This window comes from Sus scrofa, chromosome 9, assembly GCF_054392235.1.
Source record: "Sus scrofa isolate SSC_HxYL_T2T_F1_AM1 chromosome 9, Sscrofa_HxYL_maternal_Yorkshire_Landrace_v2.0, whole genome shotgun sequence".
In the NCBI taxonomy this organism is placed as follows: Eukaryota; Metazoa; Chordata; class Mammalia; order Artiodactyla; family Suidae; genus Sus; species Sus scrofa.
The window spans coordinates 7,763,774-7,783,602 of record NC_139391.1 but is presented as its reverse complement, the minus strand read 5'-3'; the positions used below and the strand labels follow the sequence as shown (position 1 = coordinate 7,783,602).

The 19,829-nt window shown below is 48.9% G+C and overlaps 1 protein-coding gene across 1 annotated transcript in view; it reads right to left on the bottom strand.

The window, feature by feature from the left end:
* The window catches only part of P2RY6 (pyrimidinergic receptor P2Y6), a 50,997-nt gene extending 34,732 nt beyond the window's left edge, over positions 1 to 16,265 (bottom strand). The window contains exon 1 of the mRNA XM_021102027.2: positions 16,146 to 16,265. The gene's annotated coding sequence lies outside the window, so the exon portion shown is untranslated. The remainder of the gene's footprint in view (positions 1 to 16,145) is intronic.
* Positions 16,266 to 19,829: the final 3,564 nt, after the last annotated feature.

The window sequence follows — 19,829 nt, the reverse complement described above, 5'->3', positions numbered from 1 at the left end:
GGAGTGGGACGGGGCTCCTGTTGTGGCACAGCGGAAACGAATCCCACTCATATTCATGAGGATGCGGGTTCGATCCCTGGCTTTGCTCACTGGGTTAAGGATCTGGCATTGCCATGAGCTGTGGTGTAGGTCCCAGAGGAAGTGCCGTTTAAGCTGAGACCAGAGCCTCAGCTAGGTGATGGCAAGGAAAAGAGAGTCCCAGGCAGAGGAAAGTGTAGAGGACTGGAGACAGGAAAGGGCTTAGCAGCTTCCAGGAAACGATGCACAGCCTGAACGGGAGGTTCCCCACGAGCCGGTGGAACTGAGCAGGACCCTGTGAGACCGCCCCAGAGTGGACCCCCACTCGTCCCCCACTTGCCTTTTTATCTTTAGAAAATCTTTTGTCAAAGAACCAATGTAATCAGAGAAGTGAAACCATACAGAGAAAAAAAGAAAAGAGTAATAATAATTGAGCCACCCAACAAAGTCAAGGACCTTCGCTTCTTCAAATACTATAGATAATATTCAGAGCCAGGTCCTTAGAGCTGTTTTGCAGGTGCTAAAGCCCCCACCAGTGGAAGGAGGCAACCGGCTCCTGCCTGCAAGCACGTAGACCCCAGACGAGTTGGAACCAGAAGGCTGATGACGCTGACTCCCAATGACCTCATCACCCACCAGTCAGGAAAACGTCCAGGAGCCCATCACGCCCTGCTCCTCGAACACTCACTTTAGGACTCCTCGCTACCCCCTCCAAGGGGGGCCCAGTCCTTGAGGCACTAGCCTGCAGTGTTCCTCTCTTTGCCTGGCAATCAAAGCTGCTTTTTCTGTTTCCTCTAACTCTGTCTGCATGTTTCTATTTGGCATCGCTGTACAGACCCAGCCAAGATTTTGGCAACACTAGGAGGCATGAAGGGAGATGGGGCTGGAGGGGCAGCAGCAGCCAGCCCAGCATGGCCTTGGGACCACGATCAGGACTCTGGTCTTTGTCTGAAGAGCTGTGGGCGTCACCAGAGCATTTAGAGCTGCAGCGTGACATAACTGAATATCTTTTTAAAAATCAGAGTAAAGGAGTTCCCTGGTGGCCCAGTGGGTTAAGGACCCAGCATTGTCAATGCCATGGCTCTGGTTACTGCTGTGTCACAGGTTTGATCCCTGGCTTGGGGAACTTCCACCAAACTGTGGGCATGGCCAAAAAAATAAAATAATATCGGGGTATAATTGACATATGACATTAGATGAATCTCGAGTGGACCTCATCATGATTCGATATTTGGAAACCAAATATCATTTCACTCACTCTCCAGCTGTTGGATGGAGAATAAGGAATGGGAGGGGGGGCACGGTGGCAGCAGGTGCCCTGCCAGGAAGCTGTTCCGCAGTCTGGGGGGAGAGGGCGGCAGCCGCCCAGGGAGGGCGTGGGGGTGGAGATCCGAGGACAGAGCCAGGGATGTTTGGTGTTGGGGGCTGTGGTGCTACCCACCTCCCCGGGACCAAAGAGGCCTTGAGGCGAGGCCTCGTCTGGTTCAAGGGGGGATGGCTGCTGCCAGCCCTTTGTGGGGAGAGGGTGTTTGTGACTCAAGGGACTTGGGCCCCTGGAAACCCTCACCTAGGGGGGCTCTCCTCTCACGTAGCCCTTCCACGTGTTCCTGCTTCGCAAGCTCTAACCCTGATACCCCAACCCCACCCGGTACCTGACTCCCCAAGAAAATCCACTCACCAAACGTTCCCCCACTCTTAGCTGTGCCAGGCAGGCATTAGCAGCGAGGCCAGGCTCAGTGGGGGGGCTCCCGCGTGCCTGCCCCCAACCTCTCTGCTCCGCGTCCCCCTCCCCAAGAGGGGGCTCTTCTTGCAACTGAGGTGAAGTCCCCAGCCATGCCCAGAGCTGCTCTTGGCTTCTGCAGCCAGATCCCCACGCCCGCAGGAACCCCACGCTCTCCCGGCCTCCATCCCGGGGTCTCCCCAAGCCTCAGAGCCACCCCGCTCCAGGCACTGCCCTCCTCCCTACGCTGCCCGTGGTCTCGGAGGGGTTGCCTCCTCTCCCGCCCTCAGCCCGTGTATCCGGTCTCTGCCCCGACGCGCCCCCAGGATGGCCCCTCCAGGGACCCTGTGACCTCCGTGCCCTGCAGGTGTGCACAGGAAGTCCCCCCACGGACACTGACAGCACCCCGTGTGGCCCCCACAACACCCTTTCCTGCTGCTTCCCCGACTCCTCCCGGGCTCATCCTTCCCCGTCTCCGCGCACTCAGCACCCTCTCCCGGAGGGAGGGCAGGGGCTCGGTGCATCAACCCGGGCTCTGGACACTCACAGTTCCACCCCCAGCCCCGCCGTCTCCCCCACGTCCTCATCTCCATGAGGGCACCATCAGCCGCTGTCACCTTAGCCCAACACGTGCCACACTCAGACAGAAGCCAGGCTCTCCTTTTGGCTCCCAGTGTAGCTTGTCCTCAGTAAATACTTCTTGAATTCCTACTATGTGCCAAGATTAAGGAAGTGTTTTGTTTTGGGGGTTTTTTTAGGGCCACAGGTGCGGCATATGGAAGTTCTCAGGTTAGGGGTTGAGTCGGAGCAACAGCTGCTGGCCTACACCAGCCACAGCCATGCAGGATCTGAGCCGTGTCTGCAACCTGCACCACAGCTCACAGCAACGCCTGATCCTTAACCCACTGAGCGAGGCCAGGGTTCTAACCAGCATCCTCATGGATACTAGTCAGATTCGTTTCCACTGAACCACAATGGGAACTCTAGGAAGGATTTCTTAAACAAAAACAACAAGAAAAAATCGTAAAGGAAAAACGGATAGATTCACGAAGTAAAAATTTTTAAATTCTATTAATGCAAAATACTTAAAAAAAAAAAAAAAAGACCACAGGCTGGGAGAAGTTATTGCGACATGTAACAGATTATTGCTCTGAAATAATGAAAATATGAAAATAACTCCTACATACCAATAAGAAAAAAACCAGCCTAGTTGAAAAATGAGCAAAAAACCAGAGCAGGCATTTCAGAGAACAGAAAGCAAGTATGGCCAATACAAACAGGGAAACATGTTCAGCCTTAAAAGCGACCAGAGAAATTTCCATTAAAACAACAATAAATGCCATTTCACACACATCGGGTTAGCAAAAATTAACACGTTTGGTAATACCAACGTCGTTGAGCATGTGGAGAGACGAGAATTTTCCGGACTCTGCTGGTGGAATTAGATACTGAACAGCCCGATAGGAAGAACAACCCGTCAATATCCAGCAGCTGAAGATGAACTTCATGCCAGACTGAGTCAGGCCACCCCCAACGGAAATAGCCGGAGAAACTCTCACCGGTGTGGAAAAACATACCTCGGAGCACCGCATCTAAAGCAAAATATTAGGAACAATGTCCATCCATTAGAAAATGGAAAAATACGTTTTTATTCAGGTGTCCCTTGCTCTCTGCACCCTCACCCTCCCGATATGTGCAAAGCTTTTACTAGTAGAAAAGCTGACACATCGGAGCTGCAGGTGCTTCCCAGCACGAGTCTGCGTGAGAGCACGTGGAGTGAGCTATGACCCTAACTCGGTGGCTCTCCTGAGAGGACAAGATCGCACTGGATGCTCATGGCGCTTAAACTTACTTGGTATGTAATTGTTAGCATCTTCCTCTCATTGTTAAGTGAAAATGGCTTTTAAGAAAGTGGGAACCCCTGAGCCTCAGAAGAAACGTGGAAGCGGTGAAGAGGGCTAAACCCAGGGAAGGACGTAAGCTTGGCCAGGCCTGCATCCTCCTGCATCACACATGGGAACTGTTTTATGTGTGAGAAAAAACAGAAGCCTTGTTCAGAGCTGGAAAATGAAGCAATTGGTGTTTTAAATGCTTTAGAACTTTCTGAAACGATGCAAGTGTCCCTATCTGCTGTCCAACATATGATAGCCTTCATCCATGTGTGGCTACTGAGCACTTGAAATGTGTCTAGTGCAGCTGAGGACCTAAGGTGGTTTTTGTTTGTTTTGTTTTTTTTAGGACCACACCTGTGGCGTATGGAGGTTCCCAGGCTAGGGGTCGAATCAGAGATACAGCTGCTGACCTACACCATAGCCACAGCAACACAGGATCTGAGCCGCGTCTGCAACCTACACCACAGCTCACAGCAATGCCAGATCCTTAAGTCACTGAGCAAGGCCAGGGATCGAACATGCATCCTTATGGAGGCTAGTCAGATTTGTTTCCGTTGAGCCATGACAGGAACTCCCAAGGACCTGAAATTTTTAACTTTGAATTAATTTAAATTTAAGCTGAAATAGCCTCGTGTGGCTAGCAGATACTGTATTAGACAACACAGCAGAAATCCTTGGTGATTATCAATATTTTAAAGAATTTCAATGATATTGGGGGGCAATTCAAGTTTCGTGATGAGCTGGGAACATATTTTTCTCAGCTAAAATTCTGTAATATGAGCTTTCACCGTCTACAGATTTGCTGTTGGAAATGGACGATGATCTATTAAAAAGGGTGGATTGTATACTCAGGTGATGGAACACTATACAGCAGAGAAAATGAATCAACTAGAGGAACACATCAACCAAGGTAAATCTCCCAAATATATTGAGATTGAAAAAAGAAGTATATGGACGGATACACTCAGTATAAAGTTTTAAAACATGCAATATAAAGACACGAACAGGAGTTCCCACTGTGGCACAGTGTTAAGAATCTGACTGCAGCGGCTCAGGTGGCTGCAGAGGTGTGGGTTCAATCCCCAGCCTAGCACAGTGGGTTAAAGGATCTGGTGTTGCAGCAGCTGCCCGTAGGTCTCAGCGGTGGCTCAGATTCAATCCCTGACCTGGGAACTTCCATATGCTGTGGGTGTGGCCATTACAAAAAAATAAAGATTAAAAAAGGCATGAGTGGCAATGACCAACAGGTAGAGGTCAGGTTTGATAGGAAGGAGGAGATGAGGTTTTAGGGACATGCTAATAGACCCCGCTTCTCCCCTGACTCCCCAGCCCCCCTGCATGCTCTGCAAAGAGGGGGGTGAGCGGGGCCAGCACAAGAGGAGACACCTCTTTTCAGAAGCCTCCTCTGCCCCCTCCCCCTCAGACAGGGCCCTCTGGGCTCCCAAGGCCCTCGTGTGGCCTCTGAGGCACCTGCTCACTCCCGCCGATCCTGTCTGTCCACACGGCCCCCTCACCAGCAGGGAGGATCTTCTAGAACAGACGCTGTGTCTGTTGTTCAGCAGCCCTGTTTCTCCACAGTTGGCACAATGCTCTGTAAATAAGTCACTGAAGGAATGACTACCGGTCTCTTGGGGGCTTTAGCGTCATCGTGATCGTCCATCCATTCCCTGACCCTTGCCATGTGCCCAGGCGTGGTCGGGGCACCGGGGATGCAGAGCTGCAGGGTCCATGGCCAGTGCCCTCAAGAAGTGTCTGGTGTGGAGAGAAGGGCCAGGATGTGGGGGGCACTGGGATGCAGAGACGGGCGCTGAGGCGCAGGAGCCCTGAGGGGCCCCTGGCCCAGCCTGAACGCAAGGGGCACAGGGCAGGGGGGGCCAGGGTGCCAGCATGTCCTCAGCCGGTGATGAACACCATGTAGACTTATCCGGGTGAAGTCAAGAGAGGCGGCAGCAGGCGAAGACCCGGAGGAGATCATGGCAAATTCTGGGGACCTGGTGCAGCTCAGTCTTACTGGAGAGTCCAGCGCAGGGAGGAGGGGGACGGACAAGGCTGAAGGGGGGGCCAGGTCTGGCAGGGCCTTGAATGTCAGGCTGAGAAGCTTGGTTTGTCCCCAGGGTGGTGGGAGCCATGGAAGGATGTAAGCAGGGGAGGGACATAGAATAATGTCATAGGAATGTCGCGTGCCTGGCTGCTGTGTGGGGAGCAGAGGAGGGGGCTGGGCACGTGACCAGGTGGGAGGGATGGAGGAGGGGTGATAAATGAGGAGCTGAGCTGATGTCAGGGGCTTTTTTTTTGGGGGGGGGTGTCTTTTTTAGGGCCACATCTGCCAGCACATAGAGGTTCCCAGGCTATGTGTGGGTTGAATTGGAGCTCTAGCTGCTGGCCGATACCACAGCCACAGCAAATTCTACAATCAGCCTGGGAACTGTCCAGCCGCTCCTCCTGGTTTTGGGCTTACTTGTCTGGGGCTACAGGAGAAAGACCCAGTGTGGGTAGAAGCAGAGCCAGGCTAAAGGGACAGGGAGTCAGTTTACACGCTTGGCTTAGCTCTGCCCTTGGTTCACTGGTGATCTGGGGTGAGAGCTTAGGCTACCCTTTCTGTTTTTTTGTTGTTGTTGTTGTTTTGTTTTTTTGTCTTTTTAGGGTCACACCCACGGCATATGGAGGTTCCCAGGCTAGGGGTCAAATCGGAGCTGTAGATGCTGGCCTATGCCACAGCCACAGCAATGCGGGATCCAAGCCTCATCTTCGACCTATACCACAGCTTACGGCAATGCTGGATCCTTAACCCGCTGAGCGAGGCCAGGATCGAACCTGCATCCTCATGGATACTGGTCGGGTTCCGTTAACAGCTGAGCCACACGGGAACTCCTTGACTACAGATCTTTGTGACTCTTGAGCATCTTGAGCCACGAAGGGAACTCCAACATCAGGGGCTCTTTTAGGAAGTAGAACCAGCAGGATTTAGGCAGATTGGATGTGAATGTGTGGGAGACAGAGGGGTGTCTTGGTTTGGGTTCCCCCAGAGGCCAAGCCTGAGGCAAGGATTCAAGTGCGAGTAGTTCATTTCTAAGCTGATCCTAGAAGCATCAGTAAGGGCCTGGGGAGGTGAGACGGGGAAAGAAGGAAGCCACTTCGGGGTGGTTGTGTAGTCGGGCCACGAGAGGTGGCCGCCCTCCAGCTCTCTGCCCTTCTGCTGCTGGTCCAGTGCCTGCTTCACCCTCACCCCCACTCACAGGACGGACCTGCCTGCATAACTGGCCCCAGGCCCCAGGCCCCAGCTGCTGGTTGTTCCTATTTTCCCAGGTAATGATGCGCCTCCCGTCCCCCCTCCTCCTCCCTCTCCCAGCCTCTGCCTGTGGCCTCGGAAGCCGCTGGCGGATGTCCAGTGAGACCAGAGTTGGTGAGCTCTGGCTGGCATTTCCAGTGACTTCTGAGACTTCCCTGTCAGCCCCCAGCCTTGATGTGCCTGCCTCCTCTCTCAAGGCCAGTGCTGCTCTTTCAGTCGTGGTCCCGAGACCCCCAACCCCTTTCCTGAGTCCAGGAGCCACGTGTGGCTCCTGTGTGCTCTGTCAGTCTGGCGTCCACGGGCAGCTTGTGTGTCCACCACTTCCTGGAAGGCCCCCCTTTCACATTCCTACCACATTCCGGCTGCCCAACCAAGTGTTAACCCACAGATTCATGGCCCAGGCATTTCAGCCCTGGCAGCTCTGCCTCGGTGCCCTGGATCCCTCTTCTGCTTCCACGTGCCTTGATGGGAGACGAGGGTGAGTCATTGCCCCTTCCTGGATCTTCGTTTCTTCAACTGCAAAACTGAGTTGACAATTCCTGCTCTGCCTCCCTCCATGGCTGGCTCTGAGGGTTCACACTTTGTAAATCCTGCTATTTATACATGCCGTTCCCCCTCTTGAAATGCTGTTCCTTCCTTTCCTTATCTTCTTTGTGAGTCCTAATAAGACATGCTGCTATTTATTTCATGTGAGCTATAAGCCAACATTGCGCTAAGGGCTTACGTATGTTATCATTTGTATGTGGAGTCTGAATAGATACTCTGCCTGTTCCCATTTTACAGATGAGGAAACTGAGGTTCAGAGAGACTATAGGTTGCACATCTAGGAAATGTCGGTCAGAACTAGAACTCAGACTTCTGAGGCAAGATTGAGGCCTTTCTCTTTTCAGTCTGGCTCCCTCCGTGTCCACCAGAGCTAGTCCTGGCTCAGAAGTCAGCGTGCATGAAAAGGAACAGAGTGTCTCTGGTAAAGGAGGTGGCAGTCCACACAGGTCTGCTGCTCAAAGTACTCCTGGGAACTCACTGGCCTCTGCAGTACTGCCTGCTGCAGGGGGCCGGGGGGTAACGAGATCAATGCGAGGAAGAGGAAGCCAAGTTATACAAGAGATCAGGGGGCACATCTCGCACTGAGCACCACCAGATCCCTGTCCCTTTTATTATTATTGGTATTATTATTATTATTATTAGGGCTGTGCCTGAGGCACGCAGAAGTTCCTGGGCCAGGAATTGAACCTGTGCCATAGCAGTGATCAGCTGCAGTGACCACGCCAGACTCTTAACCTGCAGCACCATGAGAGAACTCCTGCTTGTCCCTTTTAAATCAGATTTGTTGAATATGAAGTACAGCCAGATATTATAATTATATTATTATTATTATTATGGTTAAATAGTTTAAACTTCATAATGAAGAAAGAATTGATGTTTTCATTCATTTCAGCTCTTTAAAAAGTCAACCTAAATATCTATTCATAGGAAACTGGTTCAATAAATTATGGTTGTATCATACACCACGACCAAGTGGGATTCATCCCAGGTGCACAAGGATGGTTCAGCGTATGCAAATAAATCCACGTCATACACCACATTCACAAAAGAAAAGTCAAAAACCACATGATCATCTCAATAGATGCAGAAAAAGCATTTGATAAAGTCCAACATCCATTCATGATCAAAACTCTTACCAAAGTGGGTATAGAGGGAACATACCTTAACATAATCAAAGCCACTTATGACAAACCCACAGCAAATATAATATTCAACAGAGAAAAGCTGAAAGCCTTCCCGCTAAAATCTGGAACAAGACAAGGATGTCCACTCTCACCACTCTTATTTAACATAATACTGGAAGTTCTAGCCACAGCAATAAGACAAACAAAAGAAATAAAAGGCATCCACATAGGAAGAGAAGAGGTAAAACTGTCATTGTATGCAGATGACATGATACTATATATAGAAAACCCTAAGGACTCAACCCAAAAACTACGTGAACTGATCAACAAATTCAGCAAAGTAGCAGGATATAAGATTAACATTCAGAAATCAGTCGCATTTCTGTACACTAACAATGAAATATTAGAAAAGGAATGCAAAAATACGATACTATTTAAAATTGCACCCCCAAAAAATCAAATACTGGGAATATACCTGACCAAGGAGGTAAAAGACTTATATACTGAGAACTATAAAACATTAATCAAGGAAATTAAAGAGGATGCAAAGAAATGGAAAGATATTTCATGCTCCTGGGTTGGAAAAATTAATATTGTAAAAATGGCCATACTACCCAAAGTAACATGCAGATTTAATATGAGCCCTATCAAATTGCCCATGACATTTTTCATAGAACTAGAACAAACAATCCAAAAATTTATTTATTTATTTATTTTGTCTTTTTGCCATTTCTTGGGCCGCTCCCGCGGCATATGGAGGTTCCCAGGCTAGGGGTCGAATCGGAGCTGTAGCTGCCAGCCTACACCAGAGCCACAGCAACACGGGATCCGAGCCACATCTGCAACCTACACCACAGCTCACGGCAACGCCGGATCGTCAACCCACTGAGCAAGGGCAGGGATCGAACCCGCAACCTCATGGCGCCTAGTCGGATTCGTTAACCACTGCGCCATGACAGGAACTCCACAATCCAAAAATGTATATGGAACCACAAAAGACCCAGAATTGCCAAAGCAATCCTGAGGAACAAAATCCAAGCAGGAGGCATAACTCTCCCAGACTTCAGGCAATATTACAAAGCCACGGTCATCAAGACAGTGTGGTACAGGTACCAAAACAGACATACAGACAAATGGAACAGAATAGAGAGCCCAGAAATAAACCCAGACACCTATGGTCAATTAATCTTTGACAAAGGAGGCAAGAATATAAAATGAGAAAAAGACAGTCTTTTCAGCAAGCGGTACTGGGAAAACTGGGCAGCTGCATGTAAATCAATGAAACTGGAACACACCCTCACACCATGCACGAAAATAGACTCAAAATGCCTTAAAGACTTAAATGTAAGACAAGACACCATCAAACTCCTAGAAGAGAACACGGGCAAAACATTCTCTGACATAAACCTTACAAATGTTTTCTCAGGTCAGTCCCCCAAAGCAACAGAAATAAAAGCAGGAGTTCCCCTTGTGGCTTAATGGTGAGCAAAACTGACAAGCATCCATAAGGACTTGGGTTTGATCCCTGGCCTCGCTCAGTGGGTTAAGGATCCAGAGTTGCTGTGAGCTGTGGTGTAGGTCACAGACATGGCTCGGATCCCATGTTCCTGTGGCTGTGGCATAGGCTGGCAGCTACAGCTCCAATTAGACCCCTAGCCTGGGAACCTCTGTATGCCGTGGGTGCAGCCCTAAAAAAAAAAAAAAAGAAAGAAAAGCAAAAATAAACAAGTGGGACCTAATCAAACTGAAAAGCTTTTGCACAGCAAAGGAAACCATGAAAAAAAAAAAAAAAAAACCAACAACAAAAAGACAACTTACAGAATGGGAGAAGAAAATAGTTTCAAACGCTGCAACTGACTAGGGCTTAATCTCTAAAATGTACAAACAACTTATACAACTCAACAGCAAAAAAGCCAACAACCAATTGAAAAATGGGCAAAAGACCTGAATAGACATTTTTCCAAGAAGATACACAGATGGCCAACAGGCACATGAAAAAATGCTCAATATCACTGATTATCAGAGAAATGCAAATCAAAACTACAATGAGGTATCACCTCACACTGGTCAGAATGACCATCATTGATAAGTCCACAAATAACAAATGCTGGACAGGGAGTGGAGAAAAGGGAACGCTCCTGCACTGTTGGTGGGAATGTAAGCTGGTACAACCACCATGGAGAACAGTGTGGAGGTACCTTAGAAATCTATATATAGACCTACCATACGACCCAGCAATCCCACACTTGGGCATATACCCGGACAAAACTTTCCTTGAAAAAGACACATGCACCTGCATGTTCACTGCGGCACTATTCACAGTAGCCAAGACATGGAAACAACCTAAATGTCCATCGACAGATGATTGGATTAGGAAGATGTGGCATATATATACCATGGAATACTACTCAGCCATAAAAAAGAACAAAATAAGGCCATTTGTAGCAACATGGATGGAACTAGAGACTCTCATACTGAGTGAAGTAAGTCAGAAATAGAATGACAAATACCATATGATATCACATATCTGAAATCTAATATACAGCACAAATGAATTTTTCTACAGAAAAGAAAATCATGGACTTGGAGAACAGACTTGTGGTTGCCAAGAGGGAGGGGGAGGGAGTGGGATGGATTGGAGATTTGGGGTTAATAGATGCAAACTATTGCCTTTGGAGCAGATAAGCAATGGGATCCTGCTGTCTAGCGCTGGGAACTATGTCTGGTTACTTGTGATGGAGCAGGATCATGTGAGAAAAAAGAACGTATACATGTATGTGTGACTGGGTCACCTTGCTGTACCATAGAAAATTGACAGAACACTGTAAATCAGCTATAATGGAAAAAATAAAGATCATTATAAAAAATAAATAAATTGTGGTTGTAAATAGAACAAGTAAGCTTTTTGTATATTGGTGTGAAAGGACCTTCTCGAAATCTGCAGAAGCAAGCTGGAAATATGTGTACAAGTATAAAGCCTTTGTATATAATGGAAGATAAAAAAAAGAACACACAGCTTTAAGGGCTAATCTGTTCGCACAGTTACCTGGAAAGATGAAGAAACCATGAATGGCAGTTATTTAATAGAATTAATGGGAGACGCCTCGCTGTTTACCTTTTAATATTTGTTTTGTTTGAACTGAGTGAATGCATTATTTAGCTGAAAATTAAAAAGAAACATATCACTTTCTTATCACCTTCTTAAGATGTCACATTTAGGAGTTCCTGTCATGGCTCAGCAGTAACAAACCCAACTAGTAACTGAGGATGTGGGTTTGATCCCTGGCCTCGCTCAGTGGGTTAAAGATCCAGTGTTGCTGTGAGTTGTGGTGTAGGTCACAGATGTGGCTTGGATCCCACATTGCTGTGGCTGTGGTGTAGACCAGCAGCTACAGCTCCAATTTGATCCCAGCCTGGGAATTTCCACATGCTGTGGGTGCAGCCCTAAAAAGACCAAAAAAAAAAAAAAAAAAAAGAAGTCACATTTAATGAAGTTGTTCCAAATGATAGGGCTTGATAGTGTTTCATTACTGAAAAAAATTGAAAATTTTTAGAAATAAAATTTTATATATGGATTTACCATTTTCTAAATAGTTTGGCATAAATTGACATATTAATCCTCTTAAATCTTACATGGAAGAGATGATACTTTCATTTCTCAGAGGAGGAAACTGAGGCTCAGAGAGGTCAAGTTTTGTCCAGTGTCACCCAATCTGTAAGGAAGGGAACTGGAATGGGGCCTGATAATAGGAAGCACAAAAAATGCAGAACAGGACACCCCACTGTGGGTTAAGTGGGGTTAACCCATCAGCGGGTTAAGGACCTGATGTCTCTACGAGGATGAAGCTCCTATCCCTGGCCTCACTCAGTGGATTAAGGACCTGGCATTGCCATAAGCTGTAGTGTAGGTCACAGATGCGGCTCAGATTCAGCCTCTGGCCCAGGAATTTCCATATGCCACAGGTGTGGCCATAAAAAGAAAAAAAAAAAATGAGGAACAAAGCCACACCTTTGCTGCTCGGAGGGCTGGTCACTCAGAAAAGAGTAACACATAATTCTGTCTTCCTGAGTGGTTTAAAGATTAACTGAGGTAATCTGTGTAAAACTCTTAGCACGGTACCTAACAAGCAGAGTAAAAAATCAAAACCTTTGTTTAACTATTGTTTTAAATAACAGAAGATGTTCTGATTCAACAGGTTTTTTTTCTCTCTTTCTTCCTTTATTTCTTTCTTTTTGCTCTTTTAAGGCCACACGTGTGGCATGTGGAAGTTCGCAGGCTCGGGGTCAAACTGGAGCAGCAGCTGCCAGCCTACACCACAGCTGCTGCCACGCAGGATCCAAGACTTGTCACAGCTGAACCCACTAAGCGAGGCCGGGGATCGAACCTGCATCCTCATGGATACTAGTCGAGTTCATTAACCACTGAGCCACGGCGGGAACTCCATCAACAGGCATTTCTTGAACCTCCTAAATGTCAGCCATTTGAACTAAGAAACGGAGAAGCATCCGAGAATTGAAGAAAGTATAGGAAGTGATCTTTGCGCCCCAATGATCTTACGGTCTTTTTGGGGAGACAGAGTTTGGATAGACACATGTACCTTTTCTACAGTTATTCTCAGTATTCAGCTGCTTTTTCTGTGCTAAACCTCATTGTAAAATTAAAAAGAATTGTTTGTAAAATTTTATGTGCAGTGGTTTTAAATGACAAATGACAAAAATTTCAGGGAAAACTAATTTTTTTCAGAATATTTTTGCTATTTTGGATAATATTGTGCACAATATTTATACCCCCCCCCCTTTTTTAATGGCCGCCCCTGCAGCATATCGAAGTTCCCAGGCTAGGGGCTGAATCACAGCCACAGATGCCAGCCTGTCACAGCCACACAAGATCCGAGCCGTGTCTGTGACCAACGCTGCAGCTTAGGGCAATGGGGAACCTTAACCCACTGAGAGAGGCCGGGGATCGAACCCACATCCACATGGATAGTAGTTGGATTCAGGACCAGCTGTGCCACAATGGGAACTCCACAGTGAGCTTCCGGTACAGATCTAGTCCTCTAATCATCCTGTATTATTTATTATTGAGGTTTGGGGCGTTGATGGCACCAAAATGATGCTGCTGCGTGTTTTCTGCGTTATCTAATAATTCATTGTATTGGCAAACGCGATGCTCACCTCGGCTTCTGGCAATTCACAGATCAGAAAAATGAGTACAGAGTGCTCGGTAATGAATGCTCAGTCATACGTACAGAGCAGTGCTGTACTTAAGAGAAAACAGTCATAGAAAAACAGACTTATTCTTTCCAGTAATTTTTTTTCCTCCAAAGTTTTGAGAATAAGGGGATAGAATTTGCATCTCCAAGGGAGAAGCCCCAGTTTCCCGGAGAGGGAGGTGTGAGTGATGGGGGCCACAAATGTCCTTATCCACAGGGAGCTGGGGCTACAAGGAAACACCTCTGCTTGCCACCATGTGAAGAGATGACTGGCAGAGGCTCTAAGACGTGCCACCCTCAGAAGTGGACGCATGAGGAAGGAGAACAAAAGCTGGGATAACAAGAGGGCAAGATCAAGGGGGTTGGGGTCCGCCTCGAGCTTCTTACTGCGGTGGGAAGGGAGGTATTTCTCTGGCATCTTGCTGCCTCTTGCAGGCACAGAACTGGTAGGAGAGAGGACCCTTCCAAAGAGTTTGGCGCTTCTGGGTTTAGGGAATCCGTCCCTGGTGTTCAGCTTTTTCTCTAGGTGACCTGGAGCCTGACAGTGTAATGTCCAGGATTTGGGAAACGGCAGGGGACAAAGGGCCCTAGACACTGTCTAGTGTGTAAACAACGGCCCTTGGTCAAGCCTGTACACAAGATGTGCAGGGGACGGGAGAGCAAACGGGAGCTCAGACTCCCTCTGAGGGAAGTGACAGGAAAGGGGCTCCCAGAAGAAAGATGGAACAGTCCGCCATGGGCGTGAACAACCCTCTATAGGATAGTACAGAGACAACCTCCCCGCCGAAAAATCACAATAAAATAAAAATCCACATCTCCTTCCATTATCACCGCTCTTTCCAGATTTTAACCAGCATTTTCCTTGTTCCTCAAGCTTTAAACAGGGGGTTGCACATGGACCCCATGCTGGAATACAAAGTCACTAGTTTGGAGTCCCTGTAGTGGCTCAGCAGAAACGAATCCGACTAGGAACCATGAGGTTTCGGGTTCAATCCCTGGCCTCGCTGCTCAGGGGGTTGGGGATTTCGAGTTGCCGTGAGCTGTGGTGTAGATCGCAGAGGCAGCTCAGATCCTATGTTGCTGGAGCTGTGGTGTAGACTGGCAGCTACAGCTTGGATTGGACCCCTGGCCTGGAAACCTCCATATGTGGCAGGTGCGGCCCTAAAAAGCAAAAAAAAAAAAAAATTGCTAGCTCACTGACCCCGATTCACAGACCTGGAAATGTTTCAGGTCCACCAGCGCTGCTGACTCAAAGAGCCATGGCATTGATGTGAGAGGGGCAGGGGCTGCAGGGGTGCTATTTGCCTTGAGCACACTGAATGAAAAGCCAAAGAAATGGGTCCGGTGAGAGCCAGGCCCGCTTCAGTGAAAAGCAGCAGCTCAGGGACATAGGTGCTGGCACGGGATGTTCAGAGGACCAGGAGTTTGTCATAGAGAAAATAGCTGAGGACACTGACGCTGTAGAAGCTTCTCTTAACTTTCTGCCCTGTGTGGGCAGTGGCTCCAGCAAATCCCGTCTCACATGCACCCTCGGGGGCTCACACCCACACACACACGTGCACAAACCCAAACCTCAACACAAAACACACCTGATGAGATGTGGTGCCTTACACAGTCATGGAGTACAAACAGCTACAAAGCACGCAGAGGCCATTGATGTCCACACACAGTATTTTGAGACGACAACGAAGAGAAAGTCAGCTCGGTTACGCACCCAACACGGGAGACCATGTTCTTTGATACAAAAGTCATCAACAACCGAAACCCAGGAAACCCTGGGGGAAGAGGAAATAGAGCACATAAGAACTCAGGCCAATTAGAGAGATCTGGGTCAGGTTCCTTGCCATGTTGAAAACTTGTTAACCCAGCAAGGCTAAGTTCAGGCCCTACGAAGTAGCTTCCACCAGGCTTTCCCACATGGGGCTATATGTGCAAGGAAAACCCAGCTCCCTCTTCAACTATAAAAGATGGGATGGGCAGTTCGGTTGTGGCTCAGCAGTAACGAACCCGACTAGGATCCATGAGGACGCAGGTTCCATCCCTGGCCTCGCTCAGTGGGTTAAGGATCTGGCGTTGCCATGAGTGTGGTGTGGGTGGCAGATGCAGCTCAGATCCCTGGTTGCTGTGGCTGTGGTGGAGGGCTGGCAGCTGTAGCTCAGATTCAGCCCCTAGCTTGGGAACTTCCACATGCCACGGGGACAGCCGTAAAAAGAAAAAAAATAATAATAATAAAATAAAAAAGACGTTTGGCCTGCGTATCACCTGCACGAGTGATCTGCTAGGACTGCCCTAACAAAGCACCATTGACTGGGCGGCTTAAACACCAGAAATTAATTCTCCTACCGTTCTGGAGGCTAGACGTCCAGGATTACGGTGACAGCAGGACTGGTTCCTTCCGAGCCTCTCTGCTCGGCTTGCAGGCGGCCGTCTTCTCCCCGCGTCCACGCCGCCTTCCCTCCGCGCGTGTCTGTCTTCACCTGCGCTCTTCCTGCAAGGACGCCGGGGCTGCTAGATCAGGGCCCTCCCCGGTGATCTCATTTGAGCCTAATTGCCTCTTGAAAGATCCTTTCTCCAGGAAGGTTCCCTTCCGAGGTTGTGCGTGTTAGGACTTCAGCGCATCCTGCGGGGAGGACTCCGCACGGAGGGCGGAGAACGCGATGTGGTCCCGCCTCCTCTGCTTCCAATTTTCCCCGGTTTCCCTCCGAGACAAAGGGCCTCTGGCATTTCGGGATTTGGCACTTACACCTTTGTGCCAGGGACAGGAGACAGGACCTGGGCTTCAATTTCCAGTCCTATCTTTACTCCTCGGCCGTTTTCCTCCATTTTTGTTTTTATTCGTTTGCTTTTTAGAGCCGCATCTGCAGCCTACGGAGGCTCCCAGGCGAGGGGTCGAATCGGAGCTACAGCGCCAGCCTACACCACAGCACAGCAACACCAGATCCGAGCCGTGTCTGCGACCTACACCACAGCGCACCGCAACACCGGATCCCTAACCCACTCAGCAAGGCCGGGGATCGAACCCGTCACTTTATGGCTCCTAGTCTGATTCATTTCCATTGCACCACGGTGGGAACTCCTCTTCCTCCATTTTTAAAATGAGTTAACGGGTCCTTTGTCCTGTGAAGGTTCTCAGATTCTGGATCTGGCTCATTGGACCCCCATGTGGTCATTCAACATGTCCCTCTGTACCCTGTATGTCCTGAAAACCGATACTCAAAGCCCTTGATCCGATGGAGGTTCAGTTTTTCGGCACGAATTCCCAGACTTGGTGTGCGCATGCTCACGTCAGCAAGACACAATGACGGGTCTCCTCTCCCTCTTTAGTGATGTCCATACTGGTCAGTGGGCTCAGGTGTCATGAGACTGTTGGTGGGAACACTAACAGCCACTGGTGATCCCTGCCTACACCTGGCCAAGCGAAATGCAATGCATGGAATTCTCAGGTTCGATCTAACATCTTCAAGGAACCACATTAAAAAAGTAATCAGAAATCAATGAAATTGATTTTTTTTTACTTTATTATTATTATTATTATTATTTGCTTTTTAGGGCCACACCCACCACGGCATATGGAGGTTCCCAGGCTAGGGGTCTCATCAGAGCTACAGCTGCCAGCCTACACTCTGGCCACAGCAATGCAGGATCCTTAACCCACGGAACGAGGCCAAGGATTGAACCCACAACTTCATGGTTACTAGTCGGATTCGTTTCTGCTGTGCCATGACGAGAACTACTTTTTTATTATTTATTTTTAATTTTTGGTTGCACCCACAGCATGCAAAAGTTCCTGAGCCAGGGAGTAAACTCAGGCCACAACAGTGACCCGAGCCACGGCAGTGACAACACTGGATCCTTAACCCGCTAGGCCACCGGGGAACCCTTGAAATTAATTTTAGTCATATATTTTATTTAATCCATTCTATCCAAATATTATTTCGACATGTAACCAATATGAAAATTTCATGAGATATTTTATCTTTTTTGTTGGACCAAGTCTTCAACATCCAGTGTGTATTTTACACTTGCAACACCTCTCAGGGCAGTGTTCATTTCAAATGCTCAGTAGCCACTCGTGTTAGGATCCAAACACCGTTTAAGATTTCTTAATGATGTTTTTGTCCTTAGAAAATGTCCCTCTTAGGGTTTTACCGTAATGCAATTATCGCAGGAAAAACAAAAAGTTATGCAAGAAAGAAAATATAATCAGAGATGTTAACTGCAAACCAACATTTTCAAAGTCATAAAAATGTAAGCACTGAATATTGATTTAACCAAAAATCGCAATGAGAAGATGAGGGAAGAGAGCTAAATTTTCATCTTTTAGAGAGGAAATCAGTAGATAATGTCTAAAATGGAAGCATTTTTTTTGGAACCGTCTGAATCTGTTCTTGCCATGAGACAAGTCTTTTTTTTTCTGGTTGAGTTTCCGTTTCCCGCTTGTTTCCATTCGGTGAAGTGAACGCTGTTCCTCTCCTCCTCCCCTTCCTGCCCCCCCTGCCCCCCGACCCCGGACCCCGAGCTCTCCTCCTGGGAAGAAACTAGGGCAAAGGGCAAAGCCTGTTTTACTTCAGCGACATCGGGACGTCCAGGCTCTTTGGGCATCCGTCCCTCCTCCCTGACCACCCCGGCCTGGACCACGTGTGTCCTCCCCTAAGAGGCACCCCTGCCCCCAGCCCGTGTGGGAGCTCTCTGCCCAGGGAGATGAGCGCGGGGATGGCGGTCCAGCCTTGGGGGAGGAGGAGGCCTGTACCGGCCGAGTGAGGCGGGGGCCAGGACACTGCAGACCGAGGGGCAGCGCGGGCAAAGGCCACTCAGAGACGCGGTGCAGCTGCTGGGCCTTTTCTGGCAGCCACAGGGACACAGGGCCATTTCCTAATCCACTTAATAGTAGGCAAACACCCTGGTGTCTGCTCAGCCCACGGTCTTGGAACGAATGGACCCAATTAAAAGGCCATCGCAGGGGAATTTAGGGGAAGAGGAAAAAAGGCGTTGATCAAATCAATGCCCAGCTGCCTGGGGGGCTGGTTGGTGACCTTCTGCCACAGACGCCTCCCTCCCACTCTGCCCTTGACCTGGGACCTTCTGACCACCCTGGCCCCCTCCTGCCCTCCCCCTGCCCGCCCTCTGACCAGCTGTGTGGCACCTCCCCGGGCCTTCTCTGGATCTCCGTTTCACCACCTGCCAAACTCTGCAGGAAAACACTGTCGGGAATCCTGCTGGCTCTTCCTTCCAAATACATCTGGCATCGGTCCATTTCTTACCAGCTCCGTGGCTGCCATCTGGTCCCAGGCCTCAGGATCTCTCACGAGGATTCCTGCGTCAGCCCCGTCCTGCTCCGGCTGCTGCCATCCTCGCCCCCCATCGCAGCCGAACTGAGCTAAATGGAAGGCAGACTCTCTCTGCCACGGCTCTCCACCCCACTCACTGTCCCGCCGGAACCCCCCATCCCTGGCCTCCATCTCAGCCCGGGCACCAGCCTCCTTCCTCTGGCAGCCAGACCCTGGCCTCATGCTCATGGCCCTCGGCCCCTCACATCTGCTCAAAGGCTCTCTTTTCAGCCTCTTCGGAGGCTCCACCTGGCCATCCTTTAAAAAATCCCATCTTCCCTACCCTCTCAATCCCTCCTCCCCCTCTGCTGTTTCCCCCACTGCACTTGTCACCTGCCAACCCCCCGGGGAGTTTACAGTTCGTTGCTTGTTGTCCGTCTCCCCCTCCTAGGATGTAAGCTCCACAAAGGGAAGGATTTTTCTAAGTCACTGTTGATTTCCAAATACCTACCACAGTACCTGGAACATCGTAGGCTCCGGGTACATTTGTGCTGAATCAATAATAACATAAGCTCCTACCTCAAAAGACCCTTGTGACACTTACATGAAATAATTAATTTGACTTGTTTTGCAAAGGAAGGGAATTACAGATGTTCTGCAAAACAGTTACATGGTTTATCGCATGTATTCCGCACTAAGACTCTCATTCATTCAGCGAGTAATTGGTGTGTGCCTACTACGTACGAGGCACAGAACTGGG